Below are 22,484 nucleotides of genomic sequence, written 5' to 3'. Positions count from 1 at the left end.
ACCTCAAGGCCTATTTATAATGATTCAAGCACATAAATTCAAGGGAGTACATTATGGTGTAATAATGTCATTTAATTATTTTGTACCTGTTAATAGGATTCTCTAATCCTTGTGTGCAGTGCAGCTTAAAAGAAGTAAGAGAACCAGGAAACTAAATATGTATATGAGAAATATGTTAGCACGACTCTAAAGACAGATTGACAACTCAGGAAGAAGATAAGATCAATTAGACATAACTCGTAAACGGCCGCCTAGTTTGCAAACTGATGAAGGGAGCACTTTAGTTAAATGACCAATTAAGCTTGTTAGGGGATCTCTCATAAGGCAGTGATTCACCATCATTTGCAAGGAGTATCATATTGGACCAAATAATAGAGACAAAACTGAGTAGGCTGTCGGTGAACTTCCTGTCGATCAAATCAGCCTTCTAATTTTATTATATGCAAATATCTCTACAAATTACCAAAAAGTTACTCTGACAAATCAATGATGAGAGAACTAATGTGTACTTTTGTAATTTTGAGAACTATGCCTATAAATATGGTGTTCATATCATGCATAAAGGAGAACACTCTCTTTTACTATTCCTTACTGTACTCTCCCTCTATCTCTCTCTCCTATAGAACGCTCTATATCTTAGGGTGTATTTCCCGAAAATTTTTGGATTCAACTCATATATTACATATATGCTTGGGTTTCATTTTTTAAAAGTTGAAATAGTGGTATTATTTATATGATATTAAATATTTGAATGTTATAAATTTAAAATATAATGTTTGTTAGGTTTGCATATGTACATCAAGATGAGTCAGCATGGACCCTGAAGAGATCGAATGATCCATAAGGAAGGAATACGACAAAAAAGGGCTCACTGAAAGGAGATCAAAAGGCCCACTTATCCAATTGAATGTAGTCATAGAGCAAGACAGATAAGCACTTGAGCTAATCAACATTGAATGTCAGACGAAGGTATTAACCTACCCTCATTAGATCCGACCCGAGGAAAGAATCAAGTTCTTTTGTGTCACCAGCCATCCCACAAATACCTTTGAAGTTTCTTATCAATGACCACTAATTAACAATACAATAGAGCATCACAATCATCTCAAATGACATTCTTGTCAAAGAATGAGCTATCAATTATGTTATAGTGATTCACCCTATGCTCGTTAGCCAAGTCTAGTTCTGCCGATAAGAGCTCCTCATATAAGAATCAAGGGTCGATAGTCAGAATAGATCAACTAATCGAAAAATTCTAGCCTATCAAGTTAGTCCTACCTACCCAAAGCTAATCAAGGCCAGTTGAACAGTTGTACAGTTCAACATACTCAACCTAACTTGTCTTATCAAGCTAAATGCTAGCCCATCTTATCAAGCTGAATGCTAGCCCAGCTGACCAAGTCTCAGGGCAATTGAGCAATTGACACATAGATGTAAATTATCTAGAATATCGTATTTAGCCTCCATTATAATAGGAGCAGAAATGTAATATCAAATATTGCGCCTTCTCTCTAATAAATAAAAAGATCATTTTATGAGAAAAGACTAATAAGCAATATATTGTACTATTCAATACAGTTCGTTTCTCTCTTCGTCTCTCTCTCTCTTATTTCTTACAAAGTAACCCTTGGGGTGTGATTCAAAGACGTATTAAGATTCAACATCTTAGAAGGTGCGATGAGCATGGATTATGTTGCATATAAGAAGATGAGTAACATACTAAGAAGAAACTAATAACATAGACACTGGTAACATGGAGTGCATTAGAGTGTGGTGGACCAGTAGATCTGAGAGTTTTACGATCATATGTTAGATGTTATCTGAGAGGCACTGGCTACAAAAAGGAAGCAGCATCCCCATGAAGAAGGGTTGACATCCAACAACTAAAGGGCCCCCTTTAGTTTTGGATAGAGAGAGAGATTCCTAGTACTTTGGCAGTGCTAAGTGGGCACCAATCAACAGACATCTTTTTGGACATACTAAAGCACCCTGTCAACAAGGAAATATTTTCTCTCGACAAATCTCTAAATTCAAGTCCTCAGAGAGATTCAAAATCCATGCAATAGAATGCTACAAAGGTTGGGCTGATCCAACCGATCACATAACCTTATTTGAATTGACTGTATGTTTACTAAGGATCTCTGTTGCACTGAAGTGTCATCATTTCTTCACCATACTGCGGGAGTCGACCCTTTGGTGGTTCAATGTATTTCACTGGGGGTAATCACAACATTTGTTGACTTCAAGTGGATGTTCTTGGCGCAATTTACAAACACTTAAAAGTTGTAGAAATAATCCTAGACCCTCCTACAAATCATGCAATGACAAAATAAGAGCCTCGACTCATTTATCACCTGCTTCTAAAAGGAGATATTGGAAGTGGGAGATATGGAGCCCATAGTAGCACACAACACCCTTGCTCAAGGACTTAAAGAGGGACATTTTTTTACACTTTAGGTCTATAGCAATCGAAAAAATTGGCCAAGTTGTGAGAGATTGCTAAGAATAATATATCGATCGAGGAGCACATCTTCACTCTAGCTTCTTCCAGAGAGAAATCTTCCACATGTTGCCCATTGAAGATGGTTACCCAAGACGACAAGGAAGGTTAAGAGATGGCTCATGTCCTTTCACCCGTCTGTCAGGGACAAAGAAACCTTTCAACAAAGGAGGTCAGGATCTATACCTTGACCATCGACTTACTTGCTGCAAAGACTACGAGCTGCTCAACCACAAATTACTAAAAGCAACCCCATTGAGAGTCTTGATGATCGAGATAGTGTAAGACACCCATAGTAAGGGGCACTTCAAGAAAGCATCACCAATGAAGAACAGAGCTTATCTTTATAATCAAAAGAAGTACTGTGTGTATCACCCAAACCGTGACCATGATACAAAGAAATGTTGACACTTTCTTTCCGAGCCTTGTCAAGGAGTTGATTAAAGCTAAAAATCTCAATGAGTTTGTAGCCCTCAGAGCGACGACCTAAAATCAGGGAAAGCTCTAATGGATGAAATTTTGGACGAGCATGTCCAAGCCCACACCATTCATATAAATGATATAGTTCCTACCATTTTTGGAGGTGGAGACTCATCCCACTGAGTCGGTCTAAAGAGGCTTCAATTAGGCAATCTATGCGCAATCGCCATAATGTCCATTCGTAGCTCACATCCCCCATCACTATTACCAACGTAGATCTAGCCCCAAAAAAGAATTCTTACAACCATGTCATCATTGTCATGACACTAATTAATAACTACCATAGCAGTAACATCCTTATCGACACCAACATCTTAGTGAATATTATATTTAAAGTATTGTTTAATAAGACGAGTCTTGGAAACGATAGAACAACTGTCACAAAAGACCCACTCTATAGCTTCCTTGATGGGAGGAAGGAAGCCTTGTGAACTATCACTGTACCAGTTACCAGGAGGAAAAACAATAAAAATTTTACGAACATGGATGCTATCTTGGCAGTCAACTTTCTGCCAACTTATAAAGCCATATTTGATTTCCCTCTGCTCCATAACTTCAAGGTTATTAACTTGACGTGCTTGGGGATCTCTCGCACCTGCTATCGCTAGGTTATTTGAAGTGTTAAGCATGAGCAGCTCGAGATTAGGAATCCGCATAAGGTAGAGACCAATGTGGACACTCATTAATTTCCAATGACTGAAGGCAACCTCAATAAAATTTTTCTAATCAACAAAATTTGTGATACATGGTCAAGGAATATGCTAATCACCATAACGTCTTTGCTTGGTCCGCAGTCGAGATGCCAAGGATTTCGATCAACATCGCATGCCATTATTTGAATGTCAATCTAGTGGCTCGTTCCATTAAGTAGAAGAAAAGGTCCTCGGTTGTCACACTAGCTAAACCAATCAGAGATGAAGTTCAGAGCTGCTGGAGGCCGACTAAATATAAGAAGTTTAGTAGTTGACTTGGGTGTTGAATGTGGTAATGGTGAAGAAATCAAAAGAAGTATAGAATGTGTATGAACTTTACAAATCTGATCACCGCTTGGCCAAAAGACAACTGCCCTCTATCTCAGATTGACAAACTTGTAAATCACACACGACAAATATATAATAACGATGCAACATTTTGTTTAATTCTTTTAAATGATTTTATTAAACCAAATTTTAATAGAAAAATTTATTAAATTTTGATGATAAAAATATAAAAAAAGTGAAATATAAATGTTAGAAATATAAGTCCATAAGAATTAGTTAAGAAGTAGAGTTCATAGGAAGCATTTGTTCTATGCGGAGGAACAGCTTCCAACCTCATGATAAACCTCCGCCAACTTCCTCTCCAAAACCCTAAGCCTGCGCCAAAGTGAGAAGGCGACAGATTTGTTTCTCTTCGTATACCATGGCAACGGCTACCGGGAGCAGATCCATCGGGCTATTTCAGCGAGCCTTTGGGGAGTTAAAAGCGTCGGCATCTCGTGCTCTGAATACCGCATCCGAAGCGGAAGCAAGCACACCCAAGCGGAGGAGGAAGAAGAATCTATTCGACGTTGCACAGTTCCTTCCCAATTGGGGAATAGGGTATAAGATGTGCAAGAGCAGTTGGAGGGATCTTTCCTACGAGATCACCAAGATCAATCTCTACAAGGATGGGCGCCACGGCAAAGCTTGGGGTATCAGATTCAAGGCTGGTGAGCTTTATTTTTTGTTTTTTTTTTTTTTATAATTGTACAGCCTAGAAGTTCTGTTTTTAGTTTCCCCATGTTCTTGTGAATACCCTTGAAGATTTCTTGGTTTGGGATTTGGTTAGTAGTCTTTGACTCATGTTTAGTTTGTTATTATCTTTATTACGTTTAATCTTAGATATAGGGTTAACAATGCGGCATACCTGGATTCGTCGAGAGGAGCCTCTCCAGTCGCAGTATGCCCTCGGCTTCGCCTCTTTTCTCATTTACTTTGCCTAGGGCTGCTGTCTGTTATGTAAATAAATACATCTGTTACTTTACCATTTTACCGTTAATGGGTCTATTTAAATGTAATACACAGTATTTGTAAGTGAGGAAAAAATAATAAGAAGACTTATCTTTCTTCTGGCTTATGGCTTTCTTGTCTCCTTGCTTCAAGACATCTTGTTCTTCTCATGGTATCAGAGCGTGAAGTCACCTAACTGTCTGATCCTCTCAAGTTCTCTCTTCCCCTTTCCTTCTCTTCTCCTCTTCCTCATTCTCTCCCTCTGCTATGTGATTCCTGATGGATAATTCTTCCACAACTCCCAGTCACAACAATGTCCCAAGTAGCAAATTCCCTACACAGAATTCAGGTAACCACTATTCCAAATTCTTTAAAGTTCTTGATAGATCACATCAAGACAATGGCAAAGCAGGCTCTGACATACAAAAACTACTCAATATGGAAGGTAAAAATTAAAAAAACTATTCACAGCAAATGGATTTGATGCTTTTTCAGATCCCACCACCACCATCACCCCTCTGTTCAGCCATGAAGAAGCCGGCAACCAGGAAAACCGTAGAATACAACATATGGCAGCTTTAGATCGGATTCTCGCAGCGGCCATTCATTCCAGCATTTACCCATCCATCACCTTCTATGTTCTTCATCTCAACAACACCACATATATTTGGTGCTGTCTAGAGAAAAGATTTTAGGCAACAAACTGTTCTTGTGTTATTCAACTAAAGAAAGAGTTACATTATATATCAATGGGCAACAACACCATGCATCAATATCTTATCACTGTCAAAACTATGGTGGACAATATAGCCACTGCAGGCTCCAAGATTGATAACGAAGACATCAATCTCTATATTCTAAACGGTCTTCCTCCTAGCTACCAAGGCTTCAAGACTTTCATTCAGGCTCTACTTCATCCAATTGAGCTTGAAGCATTTAATTCCCTTCTTTTCAACAGGGAAAGTAACCTCGCTAATGATACTGTGTGATCAAATCAACCCACGGTTCTTTTGACTTCCAAGAATCGTTCACAACAATATCAAATAAACTCCAACAGATCATCATCCCAATATAAGCAACATACAACTCAGAATTTGAACAAATAAAAACAGTCTACTCAATGTCAAATATGTTTCAAGAAAGGCTACACTGCTGCTACTTGTTGGCATCACATAAACTTACAATATAAGCCTATAGTTCCAGCTCCAAATATAGCCCTCCACGCTAATATTCAACCCCCCTCACATGAATGGATATTGGACAACGGTGCCACAACTCATATAACTCTTCACATTGAAAATGTGCAACAACCCACATTATATCAGGTGCAAACAAAGTGATCGTTGGTAATGGACAGGTTGTCGATATACTACAAACTGGTAAGGGTAATTTACCTACTTCGGATAGTAAGTTGCTCTTTTCTTCTCTTTTACATGCACCTAATATCTCTCATAATTAGTATTTGTTAATAAGCTCACTCGCGGTAACAATTGTCATACTACTTTTTCTTCTAGCTATTTTTTTGTTCAAGATCTCAAAACTTTGAAAACAATCCTGATTGGTCCTGCTAGTCAAGGCCTCTACTTTACTACAATTTTACATCTTTCTACTGTGACCTGCAATACTTGTCATCACTGACTTGGACACCCTCATCGCAAAATCGTCAGCGTTATTTCCAAGCAAAGTCCCCAACTTCAGATTTCACAAAATGCGTTATATGTCAAAATTGTTTGCAAAATAAAAGTCACAAGCTACCTTTTGTTTCCAATATTACTTGTTATTGCTTACTTGATATGATACATTCTAATGTCTGAGGTCCATTCTTACATTCTTCTGTGGATGGTTACCTTTAGTATGTTACTTTTATCGATGCCTATAGTCATTTCTGTTGGTGCATTCCTGTGAAACACTAATATGAAGTACTAAACCCTAAACCCTTATATATATATATATATATATTATATATATATATGCAAACTCACTATAATTAAAATATTAAATTCTTGAGATATGACGAATGTGGTGAATATCGCTCTCATCAGCTGCTAGAATACTTACAAAACAATGGCATTATACAACATTTAGTTGTTCCTACACACCCAAACAAAATGGTTTGGCTGAATGCAAAAATCGTCATCGGTTAGAAACTGCACGCACACGACACATCATCCGCCACACTTTTGGATTGATTTTATTCTTACAATCAGCTGCTAGAATACTTACAAAACAATGGCATTATACACCAATTTAGTTGTTCCTACACACCCGAACAAAATGATTTGGCTGAATGCAAAAATCGTCATCAGTTAGAAACTGCACGCACACGACACATCATCCGCCACACTTTTGGATTGATTTCATTCTTACAACAAATTATCTCATAAACAGGCTACCATCTCCTACCACTCACTATACCTCTTCTTTTCAACTATTCAATAACACTCCTCCTGATTATCAATGTCTGAAAACCTTTGAATTTGCATGTTTTCCTTGGCATCCATCTCTTGCCATACATAAATTTAGCCTGAAGGCTCCAACATTTATTTTTCTTGGCTACTGTCACAATCACAAGGGTTACAAGTGCTTTGATCTTACTACCAACAAAGTCATCATATATCGTCATGTTCAGTTTATTGAAGATTCTTTTCCCTTCAATCATTCTTCTTGCCATCTGTCACCCGATACCCCTAATAACAAGCCTCCCACTTCTCTCATGCTTCCCACATCCACTCGTTCAACTCTTCCCCTTAACACGTCACCAAATCTCTCATCCCCTTACCATCTGCTACTCCCTCTCACACCACCACACACTCTCGTTCACCACTCTCTACCTCTCCCATGATTTCTTCCCCACTTCTATTCCTCCTACCTCAACCACTAACTTACCTCCCTCTGACACTCATCCCATGGCAACCCGATCCATAACAGGTTCGCTAAAACCCACTCAATTTCTCATCCTCTAACACACCATGACAGCTGACATGCCCACATCTTTTTCTCAAGCTATGACTCGACCACATTGGCTACAAGCAATCTCAGATGAGTTTCTTGCTGTTCAACAACATGGCACATGGTCCCTTATCCCTCTTCCCAATCAAAATATTCTTGGTAGCAAATGGACTTTGAAAATAAAGTGTAACATCGATGGCACCATTGCGAGATATAAGACTCATCTCGTTGCTCAAGGCTGCTCCCAACAATAAGGGATGAACTACCAAGAGACATTCAATTTTGTAGCTAACTTCCCATCCATCAGAATGTTACTTACTTTTGCCACTAATGAAAAATGGTCAATACAACAACTTGATGTATCAAATGCATTTCTTCACATGAAATTGGATGAAATTGTTTATATGAAACACCCACCTGGTTCTATCGACACCCAATACCCCAATCACATTTACAAATTACACAATGCCCTTTATGGCTTGAAGCAGGCATCCAGACAATGATACTCTACCTTTATGATTCGTCCCTCTTGTTATATCATCAATACAAAATAATAATTTATCTCCTCATCTATGTCGATGATATTTTTATCACCGGTAACTCCTACACTGTCATTGATTCACTTATTCTCAATCTCAACAAAAGTTTAATTTCAAACAACTTGACTCATTATCTAATTTCCTTGGACTTTAGATTCACAACACCTCCACAGGTTATATAATGCACTAAAACCCTTCTCTCACAACATCACCCCGCAACCTCTTTTTGATTCTCATGACTACAGAGCAATCATTGGCTCTCTTTAGGATTTTACCGTCACTCGACCCGATATCCCTTTCACTGTAAATTTTCTCAGCTAGCATATGCATATCCCAATCTGCTTTAGCAACAACATCTAAAATGGCTCCTTCATTACCTAAAAGGCACTCTCACTTACGATATAGCTATGCAACCTGGATCTACTTATACTGATGCAGATTGAGAAGGAGACCAAAATGTTCGCAAATCAACCAGTGACTACTGTATCTACCTAGGTAACACACTTATCTGATGATTTGCTAAAAAGCAGCTCATGGTTGCAAATTCATCTACAAAACTAGAGTACAGGGCTCTCGCCATCACTACAACAGAATGCATTTGGTTGTGCCGACGCCTACAAGAGCTTACGGATCTTTAGCTCTCCTTGACTACCATCTACAATGACAACACATCTGCAATCACTTTCGCTCACAACCAAGTTTTCCATGGCACATCGAAGTGGACTAGCATTTCATGCGAGATCATCTCAAACAATGACACATCCCCATTCATCACTTCACTACTGTGGATCAACTCGTGGTGACAACATCAGAGAATCACTTCCAAGCTTACGATTTATATCTCAGAATCGTAAATTTGAGGGGGGTAATAGTGTGGCATACCTGGATTCGTCAAGAGGAGCCTCTCCAATCACCCTCGGCTTCGCCTTTTTTTCATTTATTTTGCCTAGGGCTGCTCTCTGTTATGTAAATAAATACTTGTGTTACTTTACGATTGTACCCTTAATGGGTATTTAAATGTAATGCACAGTATTTGTAAGTATGGAAAAAATAATAAAAAGGCTTACCTTTCTTCTGGCTTATGGCTTTCTTGTCTCCTTGCTTCAAGATATCTTGTTCTTCTCAAGGGTTTCCCAGAACATAATATTTTGCACTGTCTCGATCATAGAAAATGTAAGTTTTGGATTATTGATTAAGTTGCAGAATTGACTTAGCTTTGTAGGAAGAAAATGGAGGAGAGAACGATTTAGGTGCAGTTGAATGGAAATTAATTTTGGATGAAATAGGTTGTGGAAGAGCTCGTGATGACATTATTTATGAAATATATGCAGCTATTCAATCTGATGCACTTGTTATGCAAGATGAAAAGTGCCTGCCAGGTCTATTTCCCCTTAATTTGATTGTTTCTGAAATTTCAATGCATGCACGGAAGTTCTTACTGAAATTTGCTGTTTTGGTTCTGATTAGTAAATCTGGGGTTCTCATAAATTGGGCAATCTTGGTAGCTAGTATTTCAAGTCATGCGTATAAATAATGTATTGCATCCTTTCGTTAGTAAGCTGTTCTTGCGCATGTGGGCATTGTTGAGAAAATTCAATTCATGTTAGGTAACTTTCTCCTTTTCATGGAAGTATGATTTTCTTAGTTACTGCAGCTCTTTTTCACTATAAGATGCTATATGTTTTTCACTTTATTTGTGGATTTCTCTTGGATTTTACATTGTTAATCTATCTGTTTGTACAAGCATAGAAATTTAAAAAGATTCAAATTTTATCATGTGAAAAATTTAAAACTAGTAAATTTTGCAAATTTATTCCACATTTTTTACTGTGAGGAGTAAGAGTTTGGCAGGGGGAATTAATGTTTAAGAATCTGTCTTACCAACTCTATAAGCTTGCATTCAGTTCATATATGTGCCTTTTAAGTGTGTTTTATGTACTGGAATTTGATAAGCTTGATTATGAATAGTGTTTGAACTTAGTAAGTTTTACAAGATGGCTTGCAAGCACCAAAAATGTGATGCTGTTTTGAGTTCTTTTGTTTTTGAATGCTGAAAATAGTTGTATATGAAACTTTGCACTTTTTAGGAAATTATTCGTTAGAAGTTGAAACTTAGTATGATCTGATATCTAATGTAGCTTACCATGCAACACAGAGATGGAAGTGTGCCTTCTATATCGGTATTATAAGATACCCCCTTGCCTCCCTTTTGTCTTTATGCCAAAAACTTTTGAGTACTTGTGAAAGAATTACAGATGGGAAACAAGTGTTTAGAAACAAGGAGAAAACTTGGAAGGTGAATTGATGAAATGTTAGAGGGAAGTGAGAGAATGTTATCCCTAGTTGATTTAACTTGGATTTGCATTTATGAAATGATGAAAAGTTTGGAAAAATATTAAAGTACCCGTCCTTCTGGGTAAAGGACTAGCTACCGGCCGGTGATGCTGCTTCCAAATTCTTTTGAATTTTTGAAGAACGTAGCTGGGTAACATGAACTCATATGATTTTGTTAAAAAATGTAATGAGATGTGTAATAATCTTTACCAATTTATAGGGAAAATCAATTAAAAAAAAAGCCTTGGCCCAAGTTGTTTAGTTAGTCTACAAACTTTTTTTTTTTTTGGGTGCCATTCCAGAAGGTTTTGCACTTCTTAAACTTCTATTGTGAGAATGATTGTTTGTTATGTGTAATCAGTCTTTCTTTCCTTCACTTCATATGTCCGAAGTGCCTTGGAGTTTTGTCTTTGGTCGACTTCCCCCAAACGCTGGCCATAGTTATCATAGAATATGTCTACTTTTTTTTGTTTATATATAAACTTTGGAATGTTTATGGTTTAAATGTATAACGTATTTCTCTCAATGAATTTTGCAACCTGAAATTCAGAACTTTACATGTCTCATTTCTATACTTCCCTTGTTCATCTGCAGGCATACCAGCTTCTGATGTTCCTGTGAAAATAAGTGGAGTTAATAAAGGTGGGTGGAAATATTTGAAAGATACAAAAAAAGAAAGCGGAAGACTCTCCTAAAGCCGAGCAACTTGTTCAGGCATAGTTCTCTGCATCCAACTCAAGTTCTGTACCTTTCAATCTTCTCTCCATTCACCTGCTTGTTATATATTAACTTTGTTTTAACTAGTTAAATCTTTGGAAATTTCTAGGATTCATCAAAACTTTGTTGGTTTTATTTATTATACATAATATATTGCATTTCATCTACGTAACCTGATTTCCACAACATGAACAACAACAACAAGCCTTGTAACCTGATTTCCACAACAGGAACAAAAACAACAAGCCTTTATCCCATTGAGTGGGGGCCAGCTACATGAATTATTTTTCTCCATTGTATCCTATTGAGTGTCATATTTTTCACTTAATTCTAATAAATTAAGATCATTTTTATACAACATGTTTAGGTCTTCTTAGGTTTACCTCTATCTTTATTAACATAAGTTGAATCTAAAACATCTACTCTTCTAACCATATCATCAAATGGTCGACGTTTAATGTGAACAAATCATCTAAGTCGACCCTCTCTAGTCGTGCCTGTTATTGGAGCCACACCAACCTTTGAACAAATATATTCGTTTTGCGTTTTGTCTCTAAGTATAAACTCACTCATCTACCTAAGCATTCTAATCTTAGAAACACTTAACATAGTTTAATGCTTCTCTTTTATAGGCCAACATTCTATGCCATAAAGCATTGTAGTTGCAGGTCTCGCCACTATCTTATAAAATCTTTCTTTAAGTTTAAGTAGTACTTTTCTATCACACAATATGCCCGATGCATTGCTCCACTTCATCCAACTTGAATTCTACTAATAACATCCCCATCCATATCACTATCACTTTGAACAATATACCCGAGATATTTAAAACGTTCACTTCTTTTAATGTTTTTATCACCCATTGTTAAAACTCTGTCATTAGATCTACGACTACTAAAGTTACATTTCGTATATTCAATTTTAGATCTACTCAAATAAAGACCTTTAGACTCTTAAGCAGAGCTCCATAATCTAGATTTTTTCTGAAGTCCTCCAGTCTTATCCACAAGAAGTATATTATTATTGAAAATCACATACCAATGTACATTCTCCTGTAAATGTCCAGTAAGGGTCTGTTTGGGACAGTTTTCTATCTACTTTGTTTTTCAGACTGCCACCACAGTTCTGTTTGAGGAACCATTTTTTTGTTGTTTATTAAAAATTTTTATGATAAAATGTTTTTTTTTTCAACCTGAGCTGTTAAAGTGTGGTAGCTGCTAGAAATCTGTGATATGACTTTTTGAAAATAAAATAATTTTCTAATAGCGACCACAGTTTTTTGAAAAACAGTTTCTTATGAGCTTCACAATTGTTTCTTCAAACAACTACAACTGCTCTAAACAGACTCTAAGAGCATCCATAACTAAAGTAAAAATATATAAGTTTAAAACTGATCCTTGATGTAATCTAATTGAAATAGCAAAATACTTGGTCAATCATTCTTTTGTTCGAATACAAGTAATAGCTATAGTATACATATCTTTAATGATATGAATATAAGTCATATCAATATCTTTCTTTCCTATAACTCTCTAAAAAGCTTTTCTTCGAATCTTATCGTAAGCTTTTTCTAAATCAATAAAAATCATTTGTAGATCCTCCTTACTCTCTTTGTACTACTCTAACAAACCTCTCAATAAATGTATAACTTTCATAGTAGACTTGCCCGACATAAATCCAAACCGATTATGAGAAATCTTTGTGTCACGTCTTAATCTATGTTCAATTACTCTCTCCCATAATTTTAATGTATAACACATTAACTTAATTCCTCTATAATTTGCACACATTTGTGTATCCTCTTTATTCTTAAAAATGGGGACCAAAATATTCTTCGTCCACTCCTCATATATCTTTTTAGTTTTTAAACTAATATGAAAAAAGTTTAGTAAGCCAGTAAATTCCCAAATCTCTAAATATTTCCACACTTCTATTGGGATACCATCAGGTTTTATTGATTTTTCACTTTTTATTTTCTTTAAATTCTCCTTAACTCTCCTCTTATTAATGCGGCGATAAAAATAAAAAATTTTATTATTATTAATGATATTAAGATCATTAAAGTCCATCGTTTTTTCAAAAACTTCATTAAAATGTTTATCAAAATATCTCACCCATCTATGTTGAATATCTTCATCTGAGAAAAGATTTTTTTTTATTTTCATCTTTAGTACATTTTACTTGAATTTAATCTTTACTTTTCTTTTCTCTTTGTTCGACTAGTTTATACATATATCTTTTACTCTCTTTAGTATCTAATCTATTATAAAAATCACTAAAAATAAAATTCTTAGCATCATAAATAATTTTCCTAGACTCTCTAGGGCCACATTATATTTTTTTCCCAATTCATTAAGTTTTTACATTTAAACTAATTTTTATAAAATAATTTCTTATGTTTTATTTTTTCTTGCACATTATTATTTCACCACTAACTATTTTTATTTATAAAAATTTTTCCTTTTAATTCTACTTAGTACATTTTTTTTCACTATTTAATAGTGCTTGTTACTTTATCCCACATAGAATTAGTTTCTTTATGAATATCCCAAATCTTAAATCCTTGAAGTTTGCTCATAAAAATATTTTTTTTAATGTCTTTTAAGTGGCAACATCTAATTCAATGATAATATTTCATTATTTTTTATCTTCCAACGCTTCATCTTAAAATCCAGATTGATAATCGAAGCTGAATACTTAAATTTTCCGTTATATTAATTTCATATGAAGCTAATGAAAATGATTTGTTTTATCTGATGAATAAATTAAGTTTGTATTAACTGGAACTAATTTGCTGGAGAAAATAGAAAATGTTAACATTTATAGAACAGTCAACCTGGAGAACAGAAGCACTTTTTCTCTCTCTTTTCGGTGTCTTCGCATCATAGCTGTAATTTTGCCTGCCTTCTGAGGTTTCAGAAATCTTTTTGACTACGTCTGTTTAGTTGGGTCCTGTGAGAACTGTAAAGTGGCAAGAGGCACAGAGATTTTTAGGGGTTCTTTTTACAAAATGCAATGCTAAATTTTGAATTTCCTCGTGTCAGGACATTCCTTAGAAGCTGCTACGATATAATTTGATAGTGATGAGAAGTAGATAAGAGTTTATGGAATGTTAAGTATACGTGAAGTGATATAACTTAACATGATTATGATAACAAAGTTGGTAATGATTGATTATGATGTTCCCCCTAAATGAATCGATGCACCATAGTTTAACTTGATTATGATAAAATAAAAAATTAATATTTGCTAAGGCTTTAAACTAAGATTACATTTTCTATATGAATTTTGGGAACTTTTAATGGGAAGATGAGAATATGTGGATATAATGGATTTAATTATTAGAGGATGAATATGAAAATAAATGGAAACAAGAATAACTAAAGGATACCGGGGAATCTTATAAGTTTTTATATATTTAAAATGCTAGCAAGAAAAATGGGATTGGTGGTATATTTAGTGATAGAATTTTTGTTGTTAGGATAATTATCCCCGAAGACGTTAGAAATGTAGTTGTTGTTTATAAATCTTAAGTTAGATTAAAATATAGTTAAAATTATATTTTTAAAGAGATAAATGAATAACTAAAACATGTTTGATAAAAGAAACGGATATGTATTCAGGATGATTTAAATGGATTTACTAAAATGAGGTTTGTATGGAGTATATGATAAAAATTCAATGAGATTAGCAATGCTTGATTTGACAGTATCCTATTGTCTTGTAGTAGCATCCTTTTAAGAAACAAAAAGGGGCACATAATAACAAAAGTGAAGTCAAAATCACAATTTTATTTTTTTATATTTATTAGTATATATATATATATATATATATATAAGTTTTAAAGATTAAAAGATGATTCAAGTAGAGAGTTTGATAATACAATTTAAATATTGCTAAGGAATATGATAGTGAAATTTAAAATTTGAGAAATTGTTATACTTTCTAGGCAGATATTTTTGGAGAGGCAAATTGAAATTCATTGAAATTCCTTAGTTGAGCTAAATATATCATGGATTGGGGTTAACATAGATTATGAAATATGATGGCTAATTCTAATAAGAACATTATCACAAAACTTGGTATGAGTACTTTGTTGATGAAGCCAGGATGTAGATAGTATTATTACGGAAAAGAGATATACTGTTGTCGAGCGATAGGAATTAAATATTACTTAATATTATATTATTATAAGAGGCAGTTTTACTAAGAATGTAGTGATCAAAGTGAAAATGAAAAATATTTTTGATTGTTTTTATAGTGAGCTTGGTATTAAAGGAGAAATAACATATGAAAAATAGCTAAGACATTGCATAAACGCTATGTAGACTTTACGCAGTTTAGATGTAATTGAAGCAAATATAATATGATCTTATTTAATTATGAAGTTTGACAAAAATTAAATATTATTGAGTTTTATTATTATTATAAGAGAGAGTTTTAGTAGGGAAACACACACACACACACACACACACACACACACACACACACACACACACACACACACACACACACACACACACACACACACAAAGGAACATGTAGAATAGCAGAAAGCAATGGATGAACGATTTATAGACTTTACCCAAGTAAGATGTATTAGAAGCAAAGATAATATGATCTTTGTTAAATATGAAGATTTCAAAGAAATTTGAAAATGTTATTTTAATATATTATTATATTAGAATTTTAAGAAATTATATTGGAAGAGTAAACTAAGTAAAATAAAGAGACATGTTGTAAAGCGTTCTTAAAAATTTGTGTAAAGTTAGCTTTGATGAAGATACATAACTGTTAACTTTAGGCTGATAGTGGTTAATAAATTCCTTTTATGTAGTTTTGAAAACTAAGAAGATGCCAACTAGTTGGAGAACAAGCTATTTGGAATAATATTTAAATACGAGAAAGATGATCAAGATTGTGCCAAGTATATAGAGTAATCATATTTATGAATTACACAGTAGAAATTTATGTACAAGAGTAATGAACGTGGACTTTAAAAAATTACACAAGTTTTGGAGTATCAATTTTGCTTTATGTAAGGAGCTCTGTTATGAAAGGGATTATTGCTAATAAGATTATTAGTGAAAATGGTATGAATGTTAAAAAAAAAAAAGAAAGGATTTTTCATAAGATTTTTAGTGACCTTGTGAACGCATGATTGATATAACCAGAATTGATTTGAAGTATATTTCAATTGCATGCTGAAATTATATATATACATATATATATATATATATATATATATATAAAAAAGATTTAGTACCTATATATATATATATATATATATATATATAACTAGTATTAGAAGTCAGCATGAATTGATCAAAAAGCTCAGGTGTAATATAGTTATGTTAAACATCATCATTAAGTGTATTTCTATTTTGTTATGTATATGCTTACGAATGATATCCAAAGTGAATGTGCCTTAATTTTTTGCTTTATACATCGGGCTCTAACTTGATATGCATTTTCTAAGATAATTAAAAATTAAAATTAATGTAGAAAATATGCATTAGTTTAAGGGGTGACTGATTGAGTATATGATATGTAATTTTAGTGGGTGTAATATTAATCCTGTTTGCCAATGTTGCATGAGATATAATGATATTTATATATGATACATTTAAAGATATTGGATCAATTATATAAAAAGATGGGGATTTAGACAAGGATACAAAGCTTTGACTTGGTGATGGGTGTGCCTAAAATAGAGAAGCTCTCTGGAATATTGTGATAGAGATATTGTGGAGACTTGAAGGGTTAATTTTATAAAACTACATTGGGCTTGCAATATTGTATGAGTATGAGGTTTATGGAGTAAAAATGATTATTGATTGATAAGCTGAATGTGGCGTAAGTGAGAATCTTAATTCAAGATTTATGTATATTAGTGGAATGGTCACTCTATTGATAATCTATATTGATGGTATAAGGACAGAAAATATATCATTAAATGGGTGGATAAAATTATTACTAAGGGACTAAGTAGGGAGTAGACCTAAGTTTATATGAATATAACTTGCTCAAAATTAAAATATAAAAGATAAGCCTAGCACCTTAGATACTATTTAAAGTTAGGATTTACAAACCTCGCCCAATAGTTGGGACAAGTATTTTATGACTCAATTAACTAGAGCAAGTCTAATTTCTGCATAAGCTTTGGACCTGAAGAAATTAATATTATTTAAGTATGAAATTTTTTGAGCGTAGCTTACTCTTTCAGAGGGTAGGAGCTGATGTCGCACTTCATGTCCGTTGGGAAGTGGAGCTTGCCTGTGGCAGTTGGCAAGTATGAAAAACCATATTTACTCAATAAGCCCAGCGAGAGTTTAATGTTTGATTTAGATTTAAATTTAAATAAAGTTATTTTTATTTCTATACTCTTATTTGTAAACTTTCAAACTTTTTTAAGTTGAATTTCTTATACATAGAAGGAGCGAGAGGTGAAATTTATTCCATTTTTTATTGTCATTGGCATTCCAATATGTTGATATTGCTTAATTTTCTTTGCAAACATTTGTGTAAGTCCATAATTTTATAAAGAGTATTGTAGAAATCAAATGCCATCTCTCAAAATTTCAATTTTGAATCATATTTAAAATATTCTGTGATGAAATATTTTGATTTAGAATATTTTACAATGGATTGAATGTTTTTTTTTTATAATATAAATGACATTAGTGTATTAATATTATTATTATTTAAAATCTTATTAAAATAATTTACTATTTTTTTATGGCATTTGATTTAATTTTGATTGATTCATTCTATTTTCAAAACCTTCCCTAATACGCTTCCATTAGCCCTTGTATGCTGGCCTCATATTTGAATTACTTGAGGGGCAACCTCCAATTTACAAAGATGAAAGATGCAGCTGACAGAAAAAAAATATTCTCAAGTTATTGATATAATTAATATGAGGAATTTATTAGGTGTAATGTCCTATTAATATTATATAATGAAAAAAATTATGAAATGTTGTGTATTAAAATTATCTGTATTCAATTATTTCTTATAACGTAGCATGGAAGTTTTGCTTATTTTGTAGTCACATCTACTCATCTTTGAGTGGGTAGTCTTCGTTTCCTTTTGTTTTTGCTTTGGGATTTATGCAATGAAGAGCACATCCAGGAAGTATTACATAAGATGGAGACTTTGTATTCCCTTTCGTCTATTTCAGGCACGCTCACTGGGAGCTACCGTTATGGATTTTTAAGTTGAAGAAATTGTGCCTACTTTCATGTCCTATTGGGACTTGCTTGCGACAGTTTTTTGAACTCTTGGGGTTCATTCTCGGGAATCTCCCTCAAAACATTTATTGAGGATTTTATTCAGTATTAAGTTTTATTTGGGGATGCAAATCACCATAGCTTGTTGGTTGAGAGTTTAGTTTGTCAATCAAGAGGTTTTGGATTCAAAGTCTTTCATATGCGGTATGCGTGTTAGTGATTGAATTCACTGAAGTTTATAAAAAAAAAAAGTTCCCTGGGAGGCTCTCTTTAAGAGCCACTTCAATTTTTTTTTAATGGAAAGAGAGCATATCTATTTTTGACTTTTTCAGGACTCAATTCTTGAGGACTTTTAATTTGGAGCTTATCTAAAATTAAATGAATGTTGGGGCGTTGGGGCGTTGGGGCTTACTTGTCAGTGCAACCTTTTGGGATTTTTGAATTGAAGATTAACATGGTATGACATGATGATCGGGTAAAGAACATCAATGTTGTTTTTAGAAGGCTATGCTATGGCACCCTTGTAAAAGGTGGTTCTTGGATGCCATCAATCTTGTGTGGCTCTTAACAAGGTGTAGTGAGTTCTTCTATTTAGATGAATGTTAAGTGCTTTTGGTTGCATTTCGTCGATACTATTAAAAAAAAGACTAACAATAATTAAGCTTATATATTATATGTTATTTTGAGGTTGTAGTCAAAATATTGCTTTAATCTTAATCTCCTTCCTATGTAGTCATCACGAATTGTTGTGATGTTGGTGTGCTAGATGAGAGCTCACAGAGAAAAGGAAGTTAGGAGAAATTGTATTGTATATCAGTAATTTTTTACATTCCAGTTCTTATATTTACTATAGACTAAATTAAGGTAAGAAGTAGCCTAAATACAAATGAAATGAAAATACTAAGAGATACGCCTCTGCCACCTCTACTACAGCAAAGAACCAGAGGAAGTGGGGAAGTAAGTGGTAATGGTTGTTATTCTTCTGCAAGCTGATGTTCGGGTGGCCGAACTATTAGCTTGGATCTGAAGGAAACAAATATATTCTTTGGTAAAGCTTTAGTAAGTATGTTAGCTAGTTGGTCCAATGAGTTGATATATTTGAGTTGAATTTGTCCATTGTCTAATTGCTGTCGGATGAAGTGGTAGTTGATCTCAATGTGTTTGGTTTTGGCGTTGAATACCTGATTCGTTAAGATGGACATGACCGAAATGTTATCACAATGTATTAGGGTAGATGTGTGATGAGCCACTCCAAGTTCAGCTAATAGGCGTCTTAGCCCTATGACGTCAGTGGTGGCGGAAGCATGAGCCCTATATTTTGCTTCAGTTGAAGAATGAGCTACTGAATTTTGTTATTTGACTGTCCAGGAAATGGGTGCATCTCCTAGGTATTTGCAAAAACCCATTGTAGGTTTTCTTGTCATGGAATTGCTTGCCCAGTTGGCGTCAACATAGGTATGAAGTTGAAGGTCTCCCAGGAGCAAATGAAGGCCAAAGTGTTGCGTACCTTTGAGATATTCGAGGAGGCGTGTCAATAGGTGAAAATCGTGGTCTGTCGAGTTGTGCATATATTGGCACAATTATATGCTCAACTGATTGACGACAAATAGTATACATGGTCTTGTGATAATAAGCTATTGAGAGAGCTTGTGATCTGACAATAAATGTGGGATTATGGCTTGGCTTGCTCGGTTTCTTTAAGGATGGTTGCCTGAGAGCTAAAGTATTGGTTACTGGGCAGCAATCCTCCATACCTGCCTTGACTAAAATCTGGAAAATATATTGTGTTCATGAGAGGAACCAAGAGCTTGGGGTGCAGTGGGCTGGGATTCCTAAGAAGTAGGTAGTTGTTCCAAGTTGTTTTATTTGAACTTTGGAATTGCGTTCATCAACAAGGTGCAAGATGGTGCCCGGCATATCATCGACATTGACAAGAACATGGATGATTGTGTTGTTGAGACTGTAGAGTAGTAGAGTTGGGTTGGCTTTGTTGATAGCGAATCCTCGATCACTGGAAAAGGAGAAGAGCATAAGATACCACAGTCTCAGTGCCTGCTTTAGACCATAGAGGGCTTTTTGAAGAAGACAAACATGATTGGGAAGTTGAGTATCAACAAACCACGGAGTTCGACACATATAGACTATCTCTGTGAGATCTCCATGGAGGAATGCATTGGATACATCAAATTGAAGTACCTCCCAGCTGTGATGTTGGGTAAGTATGAGTAAGAGACTAAACATAGTGGTCTCAGCCACTAGACTAAATGTTTCACTGCAGTTAATCCCAAATTCTTGGCCATGTCCTTGAGCAATCAATCTCGCCTTGTAGCAAGAAACTATGCCATTCTAGTGTCGTTTGGTTGTGTATGTTCAGTGAAAGTCGAGTATAGGTGTGTTTGTGGGAGCTGAGACGAGTGTCCAAGTGCCTTGCTTTTGAAGGGCATAGAATTCGTTAGCCATAACATTCCATCAAAATGCTATTTTGGCTGCCTGAGTGTAGGATGTAGGATCAGTGGTGAAGAGGTTTAAGATGTACCATTTTCGAGGCAGTTACCATTGGATGAGTGGGGATTAGAGGTGAGTTGGTGTGAGAGAGAGCTGGGTTGTGAGGAGATGGAAGTTGGTTGAGAAGACATGGGAACCTGCGCTTTTGATGTAGTTGCAATATTTGGTGGTCGAAATTGGACACCTGTAGGAGTTTAAAGAAGTGGGTTGGAAATGTTAACTGATGGTGTAGTGGCTTGTGGTGGTAATGGAAAGAGAGTTTGCATATGAAATGTGAGTTCATCAATGCGACATGGTAAGAAACAATGATTTTTCTGGTAGATGGTTGTAACATTGATAGCCTTTGTAAATACATGAGTAACCAATTAAGATGCACAATGTGGAACGGGGCGCAAGTTTATGAGATGAGCATGGTTTGGTTCACGAAAATAAGTGCAATCGAACACTTTGAGTGAGTAAGAGGGTGGGTGGTCATATAGGTGTTGGTAGGGGGAGATATAGTTGGTTACTTCGGTGGCATCAACCCATAATGAGTAGGGTAAGTGTGCATCATGAAACAGAGCACGAGTAGTTTCAATAAGGTTCCTATGTTTGCGTTCTGTCACCCCATTTTGTTCCGCGGTGTGTGGACAAGACAATTGATGAATCGTGCCATTGGAGTTGAGGAAGTCATGAAAGGCACGTATGGTGTATTCACCTTTGCCATTTGTTCTTAGAATTTTAACTTTGGTGTTAAATTGGGTTTGAAGCATTGTTATATGATGTTGAATTTTGAGAGTGGCTTCAGATTTTTTAGTTAAAGGATATATCCAACAAAAGCGAGACACATCATCGACAAAAGAGATATACTATTGATAACCATAGGTAGAATTAATTGTGGAAGGCCCCCATACATCATTATGAAGAAGTTCTAACTTCTTATATCTATGCAGTAAACTAAGACCAAAGGACTGTTTATGTGACTTTGTAATTTGACACGTATTACATATAGATAAGAAAAGAGAAATATGCATGTTCTGTGTTTTGAAGATGTTGCTAATAATTGCCAGATGTGGATGCCTCAAGCGTTTGTGTCAAAGATCAGAGATGGCCGATTTTTGTAGAGTGGTGGTGAGAGTTGGAATTAAGTAAAGCCCATGAGAGCTAGGGCCTTGAAGAAGAACACGGTTATTCTGCGAATCAATGATAGAAAAACCAGAAGGATTAAATGAAACAATAACTTTATTATCCTTAATTAATTTTTGAATTGAGATGAGGT

The 22,484-nt window shown here is 34.9% G+C and overlaps 1 pseudogene; it reads left to right on the top strand.

The window, feature by feature from the left end:
- The first annotated feature begins 4,244 nt into the window (after positions 1-4,244).
- LOC110032653 lies at positions 4,245-11,656 on the top strand (annotated as a pseudogene).
- The last annotated feature ends 10,828 nt before the right edge of the window (positions 11,657-22,484 follow it).

The sequence above is a fragment of the Phalaenopsis equestris genome, unplaced genomic scaffold (genome assembly GCF_001263595.1).
Source record: "Phalaenopsis equestris unplaced genomic scaffold, ASM126359v1 Scaffold000994, whole genome shotgun sequence".
NCBI lineage: Eukaryota > Viridiplantae > Streptophyta > Magnoliopsida > Asparagales > Orchidaceae > Phalaenopsis > Phalaenopsis equestris.
This window is presented reverse-complemented; position numbering and strand designations above follow the sequence as displayed.